This window comes from Lactuca sativa, chromosome 9, assembly GCF_002870075.4.
Source record: "Lactuca sativa cultivar Salinas chromosome 9, Lsat_Salinas_v11, whole genome shotgun sequence".
NCBI lineage: Eukaryota > Viridiplantae > Streptophyta > Magnoliopsida > Asterales > Asteraceae > Lactuca > Lactuca sativa.
The window spans coordinates 181450237-181468636 of NC_056631.2; the positions used below are offsets into that span (position 1 = coordinate 181450237).

The 18400-nt window shown below is 36.4% G+C and overlaps 1 long non-coding RNA gene and 1 pseudogene across 1 annotated transcript; both read right to left on the minus strand.

The window, feature by feature from the left end:
- Positions 1–635: 635 nt before the first annotated feature.
- On the minus strand, positions 636–5315 carry LOC111893395 (peptide-N4-(N-acetyl-beta-glucosaminyl)asparagine amidase A-like; annotated as a pseudogene).
- A 510-nt stretch (positions 5316–5825) lies between these two features.
- On the minus strand, positions 5826–6364 carry LOC111893409 (uncharacterized). Its single transcript, XR_002850870.3, has 2 exons — positions 6239–6364; positions 5826–6172 (listed from the first exon to the last, which is right to left on the minus strand). It is a non-coding gene; the product is annotated as an uncharacterized LOC111893409 (long non-coding RNA).
- Positions 6365–18400: the final 12036 nt, after the last annotated feature.

Consider the following 18400-nt stretch of genomic DNA (forward strand, 5'->3'; position numbering starts at 1 on the left):
TGGAATGTGTGGAGTTTTCATTTTCATCTTAGAAATTCAAAAAACTTTGGAAAAGTGTAAAACTCGCTTCTGTATATTACATACAATTTAGAAAACTAAAAATTTTCATTTTCTTAGAAAACATTGGAAAACTGAACGAACCGAACACATTTTCAAAATTTTTGTTTTTCTTCGAAGTTTTTCCTAAAAAGCTAGAAAATTTCCCACAACAAAACGCACTCTTAACATTTTGAGGTCAATCGGATTATATCAACTCCAAATCCAATATTGGTTATTTAAGTTTTGAGGAAAAAAATCATAGCTACATAAATTGTTTAACAACAAGAGATCTAGAAATATTGGTGATGAGGAGTGCACAAATTATGATGGCAGCTTGTTTGATAAGATGAGATATACCGATCAATTAGGATGCTAGCTAGAAGGTGAATATGTAGTGATGGTGTAGGCGTTGAATAGGGGTAATAATGTCAATCTAATACTTTTTTAGTTAAAATTGTTCTAAAATATAAAAGATGATTAAAAATTATTAAAGGAAATGAATTTGGACCAATATCATATGAGCAAGCTAGTGTTTTTTTTTTATCTAATTTAAGACTGATGTAGATGGAACCATTTTCATTATGTATGCATGGATGTGGGGATTTCCATAAGAGGTAGTAATTGCATAAATCTAATTATTACACAACATATCACAACAAGGAAACAATACAAATAAACCAAAAACCCCATCCCATGATATTAATTGTGATGATACCCTTTAAATTGCATGATGATCCGATGCTAGAAAAAAATTTCAAGCAGGAAAATGCCAACTTTTACCCATTGAAAATCGAATCTTGATTTTTTCGGTTTAGTGCATGTATCACCCTCTTTATCATAAATAATTGTGTAACTTGCGCGACTTATGTTCCTAAAAAAGCATAATTTATCATCACTATAACTATAGTTTTGTTGGCTATTCCCCATACCAGTAGTCATTACATTATTCCTCAAAATCATCGAACCTTGACCGCTTTGTAAGTTTTCAAGAACACTTGATGAAGATTTAGAACCGAAATTATCGATCTTTTTCTCATTGAAACCCAAAGTAACATTCTCTTCCTCCTCGTCGGTTCCATCTACTTTGTCCATTGCATCTGTGTATAAATAAAAATAAAAAGATTTTAAAGATTTAGTGTTATGAACAGAAGATGCCACCTTCGAATCCACACTATCGTTAAACTCGATTGTTTGGTTCACAGTTTGTGAACCCCCCTCATGCCCCATCACCATGATGTTACTCAAATTGAAATCCTGAGTTGACTCAGTTACTATCTTCCCAAATGACGATTCTACCCATCCGCTTGACTTTATTGACCTCTGGACACTAGTAACGAATGTCCCATTAAGACCCATGAAATTGGACTTCAAAGATTCATGAAGTGGAGAGATGGTTTGATTCAAAAGCATCCCTTTTGTCTTTTCACTCTTTGCATCCAACCATACATGTAAATTTGCATCAATTAACCAAACATTTAAACCATTTGTAACACTGAATGCAAAATCATGCAATTTTCCATTTAAAAGTGATCCAAGAAGCGGAGTGATTTCAATATCATACGAAGGGAGATCGAATGATCCAATCGCACTAATTTGTCCCCATAAGTACGGATTAATAGCTTTTCTGAAAACTTCAGTAAAAGGCCAAACTGCACCAACTATTTTTCCATCTAAACTTACAACAACCTCCCTAAAAGGTCCATTACCAGGTCGCCCAGTTAAATTATTAGAAGAAATATAGTCATTAGGGAGATTTCTAGGCCACAACACATCGGCTTCATCAACTGAGACATACACTTCAAGAACAGCCCTATATGCATTTGGGGGAATCACAAACTGTTTTGTCTTTACGTCATTTGAGTTATAGATTTTGAACCATAATGCATCGTCCAATGGTAAGTTTTGTGAAATGGGTATAATCAAATCAGCCCATTCCTTATACACATGATCTGAATTAACATGTAGAGTTGTTGTTTCTATGTTGGTTTTGGTTTTGGTTTTCTTCTCAGGGGGATAATAATGAATACTAACATTCACATGGTATACACCATTTGCATTACTATCAAGCTTATTTCCCAAATAAACAACGAGGATTTGTGTTTGACTGGACATAAGCAATGAATAATACCTAGTAATGTCCTTCTTCACAATCCAAAAAATCCCTCTAGCTCTAGGTTAAGCTGTGCAACTTCTAAACAGTTCAACGCCGCTGAGCCAAATCCCAATAATCCTATCGAGTTGACGACCTTTACATGTAGCATTCCACTCGAGAACAATTTTAGCAAAATCAGTTGATGGGCAATTTGAGGGTCGGGTATATTGGGCGGAAGCTGGTGGGATGCCATAACTGTTTCCGAAATCATGTTGTAGAAGAAGGGTTGAGCAGGGTTTTGTGTTTGGGAGTTGGATTGGTTTCGTTACTTCAAAGTAAGTGGTGGGTGGGATGCCGTTAGTGTTGGTGGTGGCGGGTTCTGAGGTGAGGTGTTGCTGGAAAATTACGGCTTTTGGAATGGGATTGGCAGCCGAGATTATGGAGAAAGAGAGGAGGAGGAAGAGGAGGATGAAAGGAAGGAAGGTGAAATCCATGAGAATGGTGATGATGGTGGTTGAGAAAGTGTGATTCTTGTGAAGATCGGTAGGAGTGTCGTTGAGATATGAGATTTTGGAGGGAAAATTATAAAAAAAATAAGTTTGTTAAAGATTAGGATCGGCAGATAATTTAGTACTTATTTTAAAGATTGATGATAAAATTGGCATTTAGTTCCTCAATTTTAAATCATCGAATCAAATTAAAATTTAAATTTTGTGATATATAATGATTTTGCCATTAGTGTATATGGTTTATATCATGTAATATAGGATCTAATGTGGCAAAATGAACACATGAGCTTTATTAATATATTATGTCGTATATAGCCTAATGTTTTGTAACCTAGATTAAGAGCCTTTCGTCTTTAGTTTTCTAGATCATGGTTGCAGTTTTTTCTTGTATCCTAAATCAAGATCATATGGTTTTCAATTTAAAATGTCATCGTATTCTAATCGCAACACTAGTAATTATATTTGGTATTACGACTGAAGTAGAAACGTACGTTATGATCGTGTGCTAAATAGGAAGACTAAGAAATTGTAGGCCGACGTAAACTTTGGTAAAAGATTTATGACTTCTGATTACTCAATGGTAATAATGTTTGTCTTTTGTGTCATTTTATTGTTAAGTGTTTTACGTTATTTGGTAGTATTAGTTGATTATTGCGATTATTTTGATTGTGTGGACCTTGAATATTACCATGTAAGTTGTATAAAATTCATATGATCAAAATCCATAAGAAATTAGAGGACTGTAAATGATCAAATTTTAAAAAGATATATTTAGAAATTTATTTTGAGAAGATGTTATCCAGTATTTATGATAAGCTTGAAGCTTTGAAACTTAAATGAAAATGGATGAAGCCAAAGAATATTGTATTAGTCGAAGATCTTCAATTAGTTCTCCCATCGTAGTAATAATAATTTCTCTTTGGTGTTTGGAAACGCTTGATGTTATAATGTATTTTGTAATCCATAATATGTTGATTAGGTTTGGTATTGTAATAAGTTCTTACACTTTAGTGTCGTTTTAAATTCTAGATGACTAAAATTAATTAATACATTCTTTTAACAAAGGGTGTAATCGAGCCGAGTCGAGTTGAACATTGTCAAGCTCGAACTTCAACTCGTCTGAAAAATTCAAGCTTGAAACCTGGTTCGAACTTGACTCGAACCTTATTATCAAGCTTCAGCTTGAGCTCGGCTCAACTCAACCACATTAACTCTTTAAAAATAAAATCACATCAAATTACAACAGAAGTAGAATGAAAGTTCGTGAGCATAACTGAGCTCGACTCTATAATATGTAAATATGAAGAAGCGAAGGATAAAACTATAAACATAACAATATTCGATTAAGCTCGTGAGTTTCATGAGCCGAGTATTTCTATAATCAAGCTCAGCTCCATAATCTACTCGAGTAGGTCGAGCTCGACTCGATTTAAACAACATCGATTTCGTATTTTTCGAATCGGTCTCGAGTATCTCACGAGTTGGCTCGACTCCTTTATACCTCTACTATTAATTGATAAGTCAATTATTGATCTTTCAGTTGAGACTACTTTTGACATAACTAACATTGCATTGATATGGAGAGAAACACTAAAAGTTGACATGTAACAATTGAAAGAATGTTAACATTGTACTGATGTTGATGGTTTTATACCATAACTTTTTTTTTAAGTTTTATAATAACTAAATGGTTAAGCTTATGAATTTGGATTACGGATATATCTTCTTTTTATGTTTTAAAGTTGTCCATACCACATTGCACCACATTACATGGTTTATAACTTCGTCTCATATATAAGAAATTTTGTTAAAAGTGGTAACAAAGACCTACGAGGAAAAGAAGCTACAATCTATTTTGTGCTAACCTTATTTTGGGATGCCCTCTTTTAATTTCGTATTTTATTAGGATTCTTTTTTATAAATACTCAACTTTACGATTTAATCATACTTGTTGTTGCTTGTTTTTTATTTTAACTATAAGTTTTCGGTGGTTTGCTTACAAACGGTTTTAAGGCATTAAAAATCAATGGTGGCGTAAAAGCACACCAAATGTATGCGGTTAAAAACCCACATTGCAACCGCATAAAAACCCAAGAAAACGCACCAAGTTTTTTGCTATATGAAATAACGGATGAAACTTTGGTGGACTTCAAGTTTATAAAAGAAGTCTAATGTTTTGGCTTCAAAGCACCCCAACCAACTTACATTTGAAGTGTTTGGTTATTTCTTTCTTATCTTCTTTTAGAGTGTAGAAAGTGTTAGTTAACACTTTGGAAGAGTTTAGTTGTATTTTAGGAAAGCTTGAGAGATTATTATATGTGATTGTAACAATTTATTATATAATGGATCTTTCTCTTTGGAGGACCGTGAGACTTCGTCTTTCGAGTTTCCATATATATTCTTATGTATAATAAGTAGAAGTAATACTTAAATTTTCATAATTTTTGGAAAAAAAATTCAGGGTTTTTTATAAAAATTGAAAAATAAAAAATATTTTTTTTCAAATTTTCATGATTACACTCATTTTGTAGAGATTTAAAAGTTAAGAACTTTAGTTTTTTTAAAATTTCTTTTTTTTCAAAGAAAAAAAAAGTATTACCAAACAACAAAGTTGGAGTGAAAAAAATAAAAACTCAATCATAGCTAGGAACAAGTAGCATAGAGAGAAAAATAGGGAGGGGGGGGGGGGGGGGGGGGAGTTACACACCGGTTTAGTTCCTTTTTTCTCATTGATACCCTTAAAAGATTTAACATTTGTTCGAATATACCAAAATCTCGCACATAATTACCAAAACGTCATATCATCTCACGAGATTTTGAGGATAAAATAAATCAAATATCCACATTTTATTTTTTTCATCTTATGATAAATATTTTACGAGTCATTTTTCCTATTTAAATGTTTTTATTATAGATGCAAAACAATTTATTTGGCTACAAAGTTCATTGATTCATAGCAACAAAGGTTATTGATTCCACATTGGCAAAATAAAGATCCCTAATTAAGTAGTTCAAATTATTTTATCATTACCGGTGGTTGATGGAATCTTTATTTTGAAACCATCTCTATATTAACATTAAGAAGAGTATCATGCAGCATGTTCACTTCAAAGAGTGTAGCTTTAACCATTTACCCTTTTTACCCCTATCCGTTTTCGTACTTTTATGTGTATAAACATAAATAATTTTTATCAAATGCCAAAAAAAAATTATCAAACTTATTATGTTTTAGTAGCCCATAACCTAATACAAACACATTTTCCTAAACTCCATTTTGATAAATAAGAAAACCCTAAACAACCCCTTCTAATTTACCACCGTAAACACAAGAAACCCTACACAAATAAAAGAAAAACAACAATCAATTTAATCTTGAAAGTTTACCAGAATCTCCATTCAAAAAGAAAACTTCCAACAGTTTATAAGAGGATTCCGAAAGCGTTGACGATCCAAATCTATAAGTGGGTTGCAGTATTTTGCTTCCTTTCGGGCACGGGATTAGAATCCTAGGCCTCATTCTCATCTGCCAAATCTGTTAATTTTATAAATTTTTTACTATCTGAAAAAAAAAATCATTTAAATGTTTTTTTTTTATTACCTCAACATTGCCCTTTCGAGGAGCATGAATGGCAAGACATAAACAATAATTTCTTTTCACGAGTTCATGGCTTCGTATACTGTCTTTATTTACAAGTCTTTCACCAAAGAAAAAGGTCACATCACAATACCCCTGAAATAATTGAGTTTATTTTGATATTTTGGATAAGAAGGACGAAAGCTCATATCTTATCTTTTTCCGGGTGTGACAAAAAAAATTGTCACATTATCGTAATACGCTAGGGCACTATAAAACTAGACAAACTTTCTAGGGATATTTTTAGTGGCGTTGATGAAAAGGGCATTTAAATCTTTTTGCAAAGATTGGCGATTGAAAGCAAGTTAACGTCTCATCTATTTGGGCGAGACAAAAGATTGCACTTTTTTCCCACTGACATCAGTCATAGTCATAGTCATAGTCATAGTCTTAGTCTGATGTATAACATTACAGTCTATAATGTACTAGACTAGTCAATAAGTATTGATCAGGATATTCACGTCGTTTTACACAGATGATGCATTTAGACTAAGTCCTTGTTACCTTCCATTATTCTACAACCATAAGGGTGTGGGTGTCCAAGAGGATAATACGGCCAAGTGACTTTGTTTTTGCCGCCAAAGTCCTGCTTGGCGATAATATTAGCTTCTCCCCTTTTTTTCGGGTGATCTTTCAAACATGTAAGGGTTAAAACTTTAAATTTGATAAAAAAAAATAAGGTTATATTTGTTACTGATATATTTTGAATAATAAAATGGTAACAAGAGAATAATGATAATAGTTTATGACAACATCTTTTAAAAAAAACACTAGTTCAAAGACTAAATTGAAAAAAATGGTGAAAACATAAGTTTTTGTGAAATGACAAAAATAACCCTCACCTCGAGCAAATGCATGTGGCTTTGGTTCTGGCTTTTTTGCAGGTTGTTGGATCCTCCAAACCAATTTAGGAAAAGAAGTTATTGTTGAAAAAGTTACACGGACAACTTTTGACAAAGTCACCCCCACAAAGACCTGCTTCGATCTTTAAAAAGCCTTTAAAAAAAATTATAAAAAATTAATAATAATAATAATAAACATGTAAAATCACTTCTCAAGACTTTCTGTGATAAAACCAATAAAAATTATATTTTCGGTCCCTAGATATATTTGCTTTTTGCAAGTTTGTTCCAAAAATGTTTTCTCTTGCAATTTTGCTCTTTGTAACATCCCATTTTTCAAGTAGCCTCAAATTCATCCCTCAGATTTTAATTATGTCATTCTTGGCCCCTGGTTGGAAGGAAGTGGCAAGAAAGGATCATGCATAGCAAAGGTGGCAGTTGGGTGAGTAGGGTACGCCCAACATAGAAGATTAAATGGTTGTGGTGTTGGAGGCGTACGCCTAGAGTATGCTCAGTGACACTAAACCCTAATTTTAGGGTCAAGAACTATATAAAGAACATAAGGACTTGAACCCTAGCCCCTTATCAGCCTTCCCAACCTCAGAATAACCCTAGAACGTCTCATCCCTTCATTCTTGTGTGATTTTAATCTTGAGAAGCCCATCCTGTTGATTTTTAAGCTTGGAAGAGGAAAGAAGAAATTGGCAAGGAAGGACTTGGGAAGTTTAAGCTCATAGATTTGGAATAGCATCATCATTTGAGACTCTTTGGAGGTATAAAGTTCATAAATTTCCTCAAGAATGCTTAGATCTAGTTTAGTGTGGTTTTGAAGTCATTTTGGTCCCAAGTATAGAACTTTATGGTTCAAATCCGATTTTTGGACTTAGAGTTGCCACACTCAGTTCAAAATGAGTCCCTAAGGCAGATAGTTACCATCTTGAATGTCTTATTGGATTCATACATGAGTTAAGATCATTTCTATGAGAATGGAATGCTATTTTGGAGTTTTGGCTTATTAGGGTCATGTAAAGTCACCAAGTCAGTGACTTTATGGATTAAGACGTTGAAAAGGACTTGGATCTATGATTGTAGCTTCTAGATTTGAGTATTAAGCACTTAAGGGGAAAGTGACTTAATAGGGGAGTACGTTGAGCATACATGCAGAGTCTCTGTGACTTTGTACCATGACATTACAAAAGGTTATATTGCATGATAGTTTAGAATCTAACACTAAGTTATAAGGATTTGGAATTGTGAAATGAGTGTCACTGGAAATGATTACAATTGATCTATTTCACAAAGTAATGGCCATAGATAAAAATAGTGTGCATGCTTGGAGCATGGGATAACTATTGTTTTAATTCAAGTATTAAGTTGATAAATCGAAACATTATATAATGAATAATGTGTCATCAAAATGCTGATTAAATAAAAGGTATTTTATTTATATTCAAAAGTTTTGAGACCATATTGGATTCGATTATTCTTGTGTTTTCACTTTGTATGTTTTGACCTCTCGAGTAACTAGGTTATTCAAACTATCCACAGTCAATCATACTTTGGAAGTAGGTATTGAGGCAAGACTGTCATGAATCCGTCTGTAGGTTGTCTAAAGTGTTTTAGACATATCACAAGTTTGCTGCAATGTTCATGAGTAGTTCTGGAATAAGATTCGAGTATTGAATTAAACCCACACTCATCTGAATCACTTCATGGATTTTATCACGAGTGATTGTGAGACGCTAATATCTTATATTCTTGAAACCAAGACATGTGATTTGTAGTTTACAAGTCGGTTGCACATTGACATATGTAAACGAACTAGTAACTTGGTGTTATAAAACATATTGTTGTGTGTGATTTTATGAGTAAGTACAATCAAGCATTGGAGTCAAAGTTTATCCATTCCTTTTACCCAATGTGGGATAAAAGCGATATATGTGGGCCCCTCGATGATTTAGTGATGACAACCCTAAGTGCTTGGCCAAGCCTAAACTGATTTGATTTGTTCAATTAGTCAGTCTTCATAAATCGGAAATTAGGAAACCACACGTGAATAGATAGAATGATTATAATCCATGTCTCAGTTCATATGATATCTAGAATTGAGGAATATATGATCCCTTATCTAATGAACACGTCATTTGACTAGGTCAGAGTTCGACAACGGCTTTTGAGAGCTATGATTTCTAGTCGGGATTTTGGAGTCGTACTTGAAATAATAGTTATTAGGCTTATCCAAGTGGGAGACTTTTGGATTAGGTGTCTAAACTCATAACTATAATTGGTATGTACTTGACCCGAGAGTAGCATGGTCCATTTGGGTTGGTTCACCAGAACAATCTGACAGGATAGATATTTGAGAAAGAGGCTATTTATGATTTACTAATGTATTATAAGTATAATATATTAACTGAAAAATCATATTATTTAATTAGTATTGATCTGGAATTAATTTGGAATTAATTTAGTGATCAAAAGAGACTAATTAAATTAACGGAGACTTATTATGTAGATCAGTGATATCTATAGTGTTTGGGCTATTGATCCATGATGGGATAAGTTTATGTAAGTATCCATAAGAGTTAACCCACATGAGATATTGATCATAACCCAAGTTTATGTTTAGGGTTTACCCATGACTCTTGGAATCCTACACTATATAAATGTCACCCCCTTTGCCAAAATCGACACATATGCATTCTAAGAGAATCATAACCAATTTGAGTGTGTCTAGCCTTTATCTCAATGTCCTCCTTTGTTCATGGTGTTTGTGAACCATTTGAGGCATCACACTTGAGGTGCTACGCTCTTGAAAGGCTAAAACTACAAGCTGCAATAAATAGGTATTCTTCTAATTTGATTTTATGATTAATGTACCAAAATTGTATGCTAGTTTTAGGCTTCAAGCTTTGGAAATTATGGCATGTATAATTAGAGAAAACATAGATCTAAAGCTATTATGGTTGCATGTGCACCATACAAGTGTTATAATGCTTAAAACCCAACAATAACATGGTGTAATCCTCGAGCAATACCAACTTCTAAGCATCCTTGAATGATCTTGAGCGTCATAGAGGAGTTCACAGTATATTTGGCTCATCAAAGATACCATGGCTCATCAAGGAACCAAAATTGCCCATCTTGCACCATGATGGCTCAACATGTGCACGGATGGCTCAACAGGCATAAAGTATGGCGCAAGAACTTCTAGGTTGGAGCAACATCACCATCTTGGCACAACAACAACAACATGCATGGCACAACAACATACTCCATGGCACAACAGGAGTACCTCATGGCGCAAGAGAAGTGCCCCATGGCGAAAGAGGGAGTAGTTTGGCGAAACAACATCCTTCTTGGCCCAGCCCTTCAATAAATGGTGCCATAAGGTCCCCCTTGTTTCTCCATATCACTCCCAAGTACTCCAAACCTCTTCCAAATTCTCCAAACCCCATTCTATATGGTCCGTTCCTTTGGCACTTGATCTGTTCCTTTGTCAACTTATCCATTCCCTTCTCGGATTATCCATTCCTTTGTCACATGCTCCATGAACCTCAAGTTCTCTATTGAGTTCCAAGTGCTCCAAATGCTCCATGAATATGATGCAAAGGCTCCATGTTGGACAAGACTTCATACCTCAACAATCTCCCACTTGAAGGCTTGAAGAACTTCATCTTCCATTCAAAGTCTTCATCATTCTCTCAATCTCTCTTCGTCTCTACACCAACCCCCATCCTCAAAATCTTGGAAGGGCAGTTGAATCCATGCCTGGCTTTAACTTTCAGTGGTAAACACATTAGTACATTCATATGTTGAGTTCTCCTGTAACATCCCAAAATTCAAGACTAAAAATTTCTTTTAATAAAACATTACTTTAAGCAAACTCATAATTTCAAAACATAAACAGAGTATTAATTTCCAAAATACATGTTCGTTATCAGAGTAAACATTTCCAGGCTGTCTAATCTATGGTGTGTGCCATGCGATCAGCCCGAGCTCTTCCCTCCGCTACCGGAAGCACCTGAAACCAAAACAGAAAACCGTAAGCACGAAGCTTAGTGAGTTCCTCACCCTACCACATACCATGCATAACCACATACTGCACATACTGGGCCACTCCCGCTAACCAGGGACTCGCCCCTACCTCGGGCCTCGCCCGCTACAACGGCCCCGCCTGGCTTCGAGCCCCGCTCGGATACAGATCTGTTTCACCTAGGCCTCGCCTGTCACAGGGCCTCGCCCGCTAACATATAATGACACATAAACATATCACAACACATAAGCTAAACACATACTAACAGATCATGTCCGAAGGCCTCGCCTATCCTATGGAACATGCTCCTACTGTTAGTGAGATACGGGCCCAACCCACACTCACTCTTTCCCTAACTCGGGCCTCGCCCCTGATCTGCTGCTAATGAGATGTGGAACACCATCCGCACTCTGCTAGTGGTGAGATACGAGTCCTCGCCCATACTCACCTCCCTACCAGGCACATACAAGTATCACACAGACAACAAGTATAAACTATCACATAAATCATTCCTTGGGCACCCGCCCGCTATCATTGGACCTCGTCCTAAATATCATACTAGCATATTGTGCCTAGGCCTAACCCCCGGGTCTTCTACTCATAACTACATGGGCCGGCATTGTGGCCGTAGACCCATTCACATAAACGGAAACTCACCTGTGCTGGCTGAACTGGCTGATGAACCCACTAGCTGCTGCCCAGCAACTCTCTGAACTCCTGCTCCACTCGCTCCCCGAGCTACCAATATCAATGCAACACTGAGTCTAACTGACCCCCAAAAGACAACCAAGTCAACTCTGGTCAAAGTCAAAGTCCTGGTCAAAGTCAACCTTCCAGGTCAACCCTACTCACCGAGTCACCCTATTGACTCGCCGAGTTCATATGTTCAGAGTCCTTCTCTTTGCGAATCGACTCGTCGAGTCAGTCCATGACTCGCCAAGTCTACCGATTTCCGAGTCCTAACCTGTCCAACTCACTGAGTCTCCACTCGACTCACTGATTTGAGTCTCAACTCGAAGGGTTTGGGGTTTCGCGACTTGACTCGCCGAGTCCAAGGCAATCTTCAACCAACTCGCCGAGTTGTTCTTCAAACTCGCCGAGTTCCTGCCCAACTTCATCCGACTCGACGAGCTGTTCATCCCACTCGTCGAGTTCCTCCTAACCTTCATGCTACTCGCTGAGTCCACTCAAAGGACTCGCTGAGTCCATTCAGATCTACATACATGTAGAGGACTTTTGAGTCATGCATGGACTCCAAACTGAAGATCTACCCTTCCTAAGCCTATTCCTCATGTAAAGTTTCAAACTTTATGTGTAGAGAAGGAGATCTAGGCAAAATACACCATAAACTAGGGTTTAAGGCAAAGAGGCTCCATAATCAACTCAATGGCAGATACTTTATGCTTCTCAAGACCATAATATGCTTAGATCTGAAGTAGCAACTCCAGATCCGGCTTCTAACTCAAATGGACAACTTAATCATGGCTAAAAAGCCCCAAAACTCACAACCAAAATAGATCTAAAGGGAGGGAAGTGAGTTAATACCTTCAAATGTTCAGAAATATCTTCTCAATCCCAGATCTATAGCCCCTTCTTGCACCTCCAATATCCTTCTTCCTTCTCCAAGCTTTAATGCACTCTTCAAGGCAACAATTGGCACAATTAATGGATATGGTTGCTGGGGTTTGGTGTTCTGGGTGAAAGAGGCAGTAAAGGAACCCTAAGGGAGAGAATGAGACGTTTAAATAGGCTCCAAGTCTCGGATTTAGGGTTTTCCTCGTCAAGACCAGACTCGCCGAGTCCCCTTGGCCGACTCGCCGAGTCGGTCACTTACTCCTCGACCCAGATCCCGCTCGGACTCGCCGAGTTCCTCCTTGGACTCGCCGAGTCTCCCCTTAAAGTTAGGGTTTTCTTTCCTTTCTTGGCCTTCAAAACTTTGGGTGTTACATCTCCATACTAATCACTTTCTTCAGCTTAGTATCCCATTGGTTCATTATCTTGAACTCTCTACTCAGCTGCATCTTAAGCTTATTGATCTTCTGTGTGTTGGAACCAGCAATCGGTTGGATATAGTGTCTAAGTCCATAACTATATTTGGTATGTACTTGACCCGACCCGGCATGGTCCATTTGGGTTGCACTTCACCCGAACAATTTATGGATAATCTTTTGAAAATAGTATAAGTTATGATTTATTAATATATTATAAGTTCTAATATATTAATATAAAACCATATTATTTAATTAGTATTGATCTAGAATTAATCTAGAATTATTTAGAGATCAAAAGTATGACTAATTAAATATGGGCTCTTGTATTTATATAGTGTGGGCTAATGCTTATTTGGAATGGGCTAGGCTTGCATGGAAAGTCCATGGAGCTTTAACCCATGGATCTCATGGAAATGAAAAGACATGGGTATTAGGGTTTACATGGATGTAACCCTAATCCACCACACTATATAAAGGAGCTTTGTTTCTTGAAATCACACTAGTTGTGGTGAGAAAAGTAGGAGGGCCGATTTCAAGAAAGGCGATTACAATTCTCTCAAAGTTCCAAGTTTGTGGTGATTTGTGATTTCCATTTGAGGCATCCACACTATTGGTGCTAGGCTCTAAAACTCCAAGCAATCATTTACAACTACAAGGTAAGCAATTCTACTAGCTTTATTTGATTCAAGTTCCCCATGTCATGCTAGATAGGATAAGAACCTTGGAAAAATAATTATTTGCATGTATCTTAGTCAAACATAGATCCAAGGTTTCTAGGGTTGCATGTACACCATAGGAGTGTTAGAATGCTCAAAACCCATCAGTGGTATCAGAGCCTAGGCTTGTTTACTTGATACTTGATGCAAATAGCTTAAAAATTGAATTTTTTTGTTCACTGCCATATGAACTCGCCGAGTCCATGGGGGGACTCGACGAATCCATGAAGAAATGCATGCTACTCGTCGAGTCTGTTCATGCACTCGACGAGTAGAGGCTATAGTGTCCAATTTTTTGAGTTTTGCTGCTGGAAATGGACTAGAAACATTACCCTAAACTTTTTTGGTGTTATAAAACTTTTTTTAGATGGTGTAATGTTTATGCTAATCCATTTACAATGGATATTATCAAAAATTACAAGTTTTATGAGTAATTTATGATTCTTGAAATGTTCATATTCATGTTCTTGAACTTATGAAGATTAGATGATCATAGGAATTGTTTGTAACCTACTTGGTAGTTTAATTCATGGTCATTATGTGTTTTAATGGAGTCCATAACTTGTCCTCAAGTTATGGAAAACCAAAGGTCACACTTTAATAAAAACCATTAAAAGAACACAAGAATTAGAAAAATAAAGAGTCTTCATTTTAATACTCAATTAAATTCATAAGTTATAAGAAATGAAAAGTTTTGATAGTTTACAAAACTTGCCCTCAAGTTTTGGAACAAGTAAAGTCATGATTAAAACTTTAGTTCCAACCCTCAGAATTTTAAAAGTTAAAATTCAACCCTTATACTTTATAATATTATAAGTTAATAATATATATATATATATATATATATATATATATATATATATATATATATATATATATATATATATGTATAAGATCAAGTCGTCTTACCGCTAGTACACCTCATTCACAAAGCCGGTCTATAAGGGGGGTATAAGGTTGTTGCCTATAAAATGGCAACTTAATGGGTGTCCACTCTCACCCACCGCTTCCTTGATTGGTGGAGGGTCGTTAGCCGAACGGGTAGGACAAGGACTTATAAATTCTCATTAAAAGTATAATAGTAATACTAAAGTAACTAAAACTTATTAAATTCCCAATCTTAGTTATTTTAGGAAAATGTGAAAAAGGTTCTAATCCATGAAATTACACTTTACACTTTGTTTAAGTCGTTAGTGGAGCGTGTGTGGTTAACCGGCACACTAACTTGAACTTAACGAGGTAGGTAAAGGGTGACTTAATGTTTATCATAGTATCGATGGAGCGTGTGTGGTTAATCGGCATATCGATTCATGGGTAATACATTAAGGGTAACAAGTAATTTTCATGGTTACTTCACACCTTGTTTTGTGATCCTCGGCATCCCAGTCACAAAACTTGAAGGGCACACTCGAGATTGAAACATGCCATTGAAGGAAGTTCAATGAATCTCAATGAATCTAGGAGTATCTAAACCAACTAAAACCTAATTAAATATTTCATTTTTCAAGGTGGAAATTGGTTAATCGTCATTCACCTACCTTCAAATATCTTATAGCTTAGATTACGACATCCCTCTTCTAAGTTATAAAATATTGTGTTGGGTCCTAGCCTTAATACTAAATTTAGGTGTTTTATTAAGGACTATCTCTAAATCTAATCTAATCTATTCCCTCTTCTTTTCAGATGTCTTCCAATAACAATGCTTCTGGCTCAAACCCTACTAGCTCCTTCTCTCTCATGAATCTTAGTGGGAGAGTCATATTTGATGGGTCCAACTTTACAGATTGGATAAGAAACATCAGGATTGTCACTCGGTATGAGAAGAAAGAATATGTTCTCGACAAGGAGCTAAAGGTACTCAAGCAAACTGTTACTCCTGAAGAGTTTGTTGGATATGAGGTATGTGAAAGAGATGCTACAAAAGTGGCATGCATCATGATGGCCACCATGACAGCCGAGCTCAAAAAGTCCTATGAGGACTATTATGCTTTTGAGATGCACCAGGACTTGATGGACCGCTACCATCAAAGTGCTCGTCAAGAGCGATATGAAATAATCTCCTCCATGATAACAACCCGAATGAAGGATGGTGAACCCATCACGGGCCACATGCAGAAAATGCAAAGGTATGTGGACCGTTTACTGAAGCTGAATGTGAACTTCCCCGAGGAGTTAGCAATAGACATCATTTTTCACTTCTTACCAACGTGTTATGATCAATTCCGCATGACATATCACATGAACAAGGAAGAAGTCACCCTCAGCAAACTTCAATGACTCTTGAAGACCGCCAAAAGTGGTCTAAAGGGTAAGTCAGTTGTTACTACTCCTACTCCTAGTCCAACTGCGGCCAATGTCTTGGCAATCGGGCATGGAAAAGGGAAGAAGAGAAAGAACCCTTCTAAAGGTACCAAGGGTAAGACCCTTGAAGGCTCCTGTTCAAGCAAAACCAAGAAAGGTTTTGTCACTCCTTCTGCTAACCCTAATGAGGCTGAATGCTTCTATTGCCATGAAAAGTCACACTGGAAGCGAAACTGCCCAAAGTACCAGCAAGATTTGAAGGATGGGAAAGTAAAACCCAACCATGTAGGTATATACACTATATTGTCTAATAACTCACCTTATTCTAAGTGTTAGGTCCTTGATACAGGTTGTGGTATTCACATATGTTGTGATTTGTAGGGACTAAGAAGAAGTGAGAATGTGGAGCATGGAAAGATAAACATGATCATGGGAAACAGGAAAGCTTCACCTGTCACCAAGATAGGAGTTTATTCCTTAGTGCTAAATAGTGGGTTTACATTAGATTTGAATAAATGTTATTATTCGCCAGAAATGACAAGAAATGTTATTTCCTTTCATGCATTGTATAAACAAGGTTTTAACTTTTATTTTGATAATATTAATGGTAGTATTGATGCTTTCTTTAATAATGTTGTTTATTTTAAAGCATTACCTTGTGATGGAGTGTATGAAACTGTATCTATTGTAGATAATCTAGGAAATAATGTATTGTGTATTGACTCCTCCACTAGCTTAGATAAAGCATCGTTATGGCATTGTCATCTTGGACATGTAAGCAAGAAACACATAGACCAACTCCAAAAGGATGGAGTTTTGGAGTCATTTGACCTTAAGTCAGATGATAGTTGTGAATCTTGTTTTCTTGGTAAAATGACAAAGTCACCTTTTACTGACACTGGTGGTAGGGGTGAAGGTTTGTTGGACCTCATACACACGGATGTGTGTGGACCCTTCAGAACCGCCACAAGAGATGCTAATCGCTTCTATGTGACTTTTACTAATGATTTTAGTAGATATGGATATGTCTACTTAATCAAGCATAAGTCGCAAACCTTTGAGAAATTCAAAGAGTTTAAGTAAGAAGTGGAGAATTAGTTGGGCAGGAACATTAAGATGCTTCGATTCTGTGACGACCCGAAATTCCCATTCTGTACAAACAATATCACTTCAATAGAAGTTATAACAGTCATAGTCAATTTTCAGATTTTTCGTATAAGTTGGAGTAATCCAGGGTTTACACTTCAGTAAATATCAGGAGAGTGGATGCACTATGGTTTACGGCAACACTGTTATTCCAACACTCTGTTATATTAGAAATCATTTCAGGAATAAAAATATTTTCAGTCAAAAATATCTCAGGACTATAAATAGAATTCTGAACCAAATTCATTCATTATTCGCATTTCCAACTAGAGAAAAGCCATTTTCTCTCTCACAGATCTTCGGGTTTTCGTCGCAAATCGTGAGTACACTTCTCTAGTTGTTTTATAATGCTTATTATATGCTTAATAACATAGATTACATGTCCAATATGTGAGATTCGGGAGTTTACCGCCCAAGAATGTTCTTGGGGAGTAAACTCCAAAAAGAGGCATAAATGCTTCCTAGTCCCATTTCCTTGTTAAGTAACTAGCTTAGGATTGTATATAAGTATATTTGAGGCTAGAAAACAATCAAAAACACCAAGCTTAGGGTGTTCACGGCCCAAGAACTTCTTGGACCGTGAACTCCAAATTCAAGGGCCAAAATGTGCCCTAACCACCCCTAAAGCTTTAGACATTAACCCCCATTTATTCATAGCTAAATTACGGACTTTAAAACATCAAAAGCACCCCCTTAAAGTGAGTTTACGGCCAAGGTAATACTCATAGGCCGTAAACACCAAACAAGGGCACCAAAGTGTGCCTAGGGTCCTGATTAGCCTTAAACAAATACCTAGAAATTATCCTACTTGTGCTTGGGACTTGAAAGAATAAAAATACCCATCCCATGAGAGTTTACGGCCGTAAACTCTAAAGGGAATTGGCCTTTGGGCCGTAAACTTCTCAAGGGAGTGTTTCTATGCCCTAAACTACCCAAAGAATGAAGCCACCAAGTAGAACTTATTCTAGAAATCAAATAGCACTTCAAAACACCAAATGCCATCAAGTTTGGGAGTTCACGACCGTAAACTCCTTGTGTGGAGTTTATTGAGTGGTAAACACTTAAATAAGGCCCTTGGAAACTTTAAACCCCTT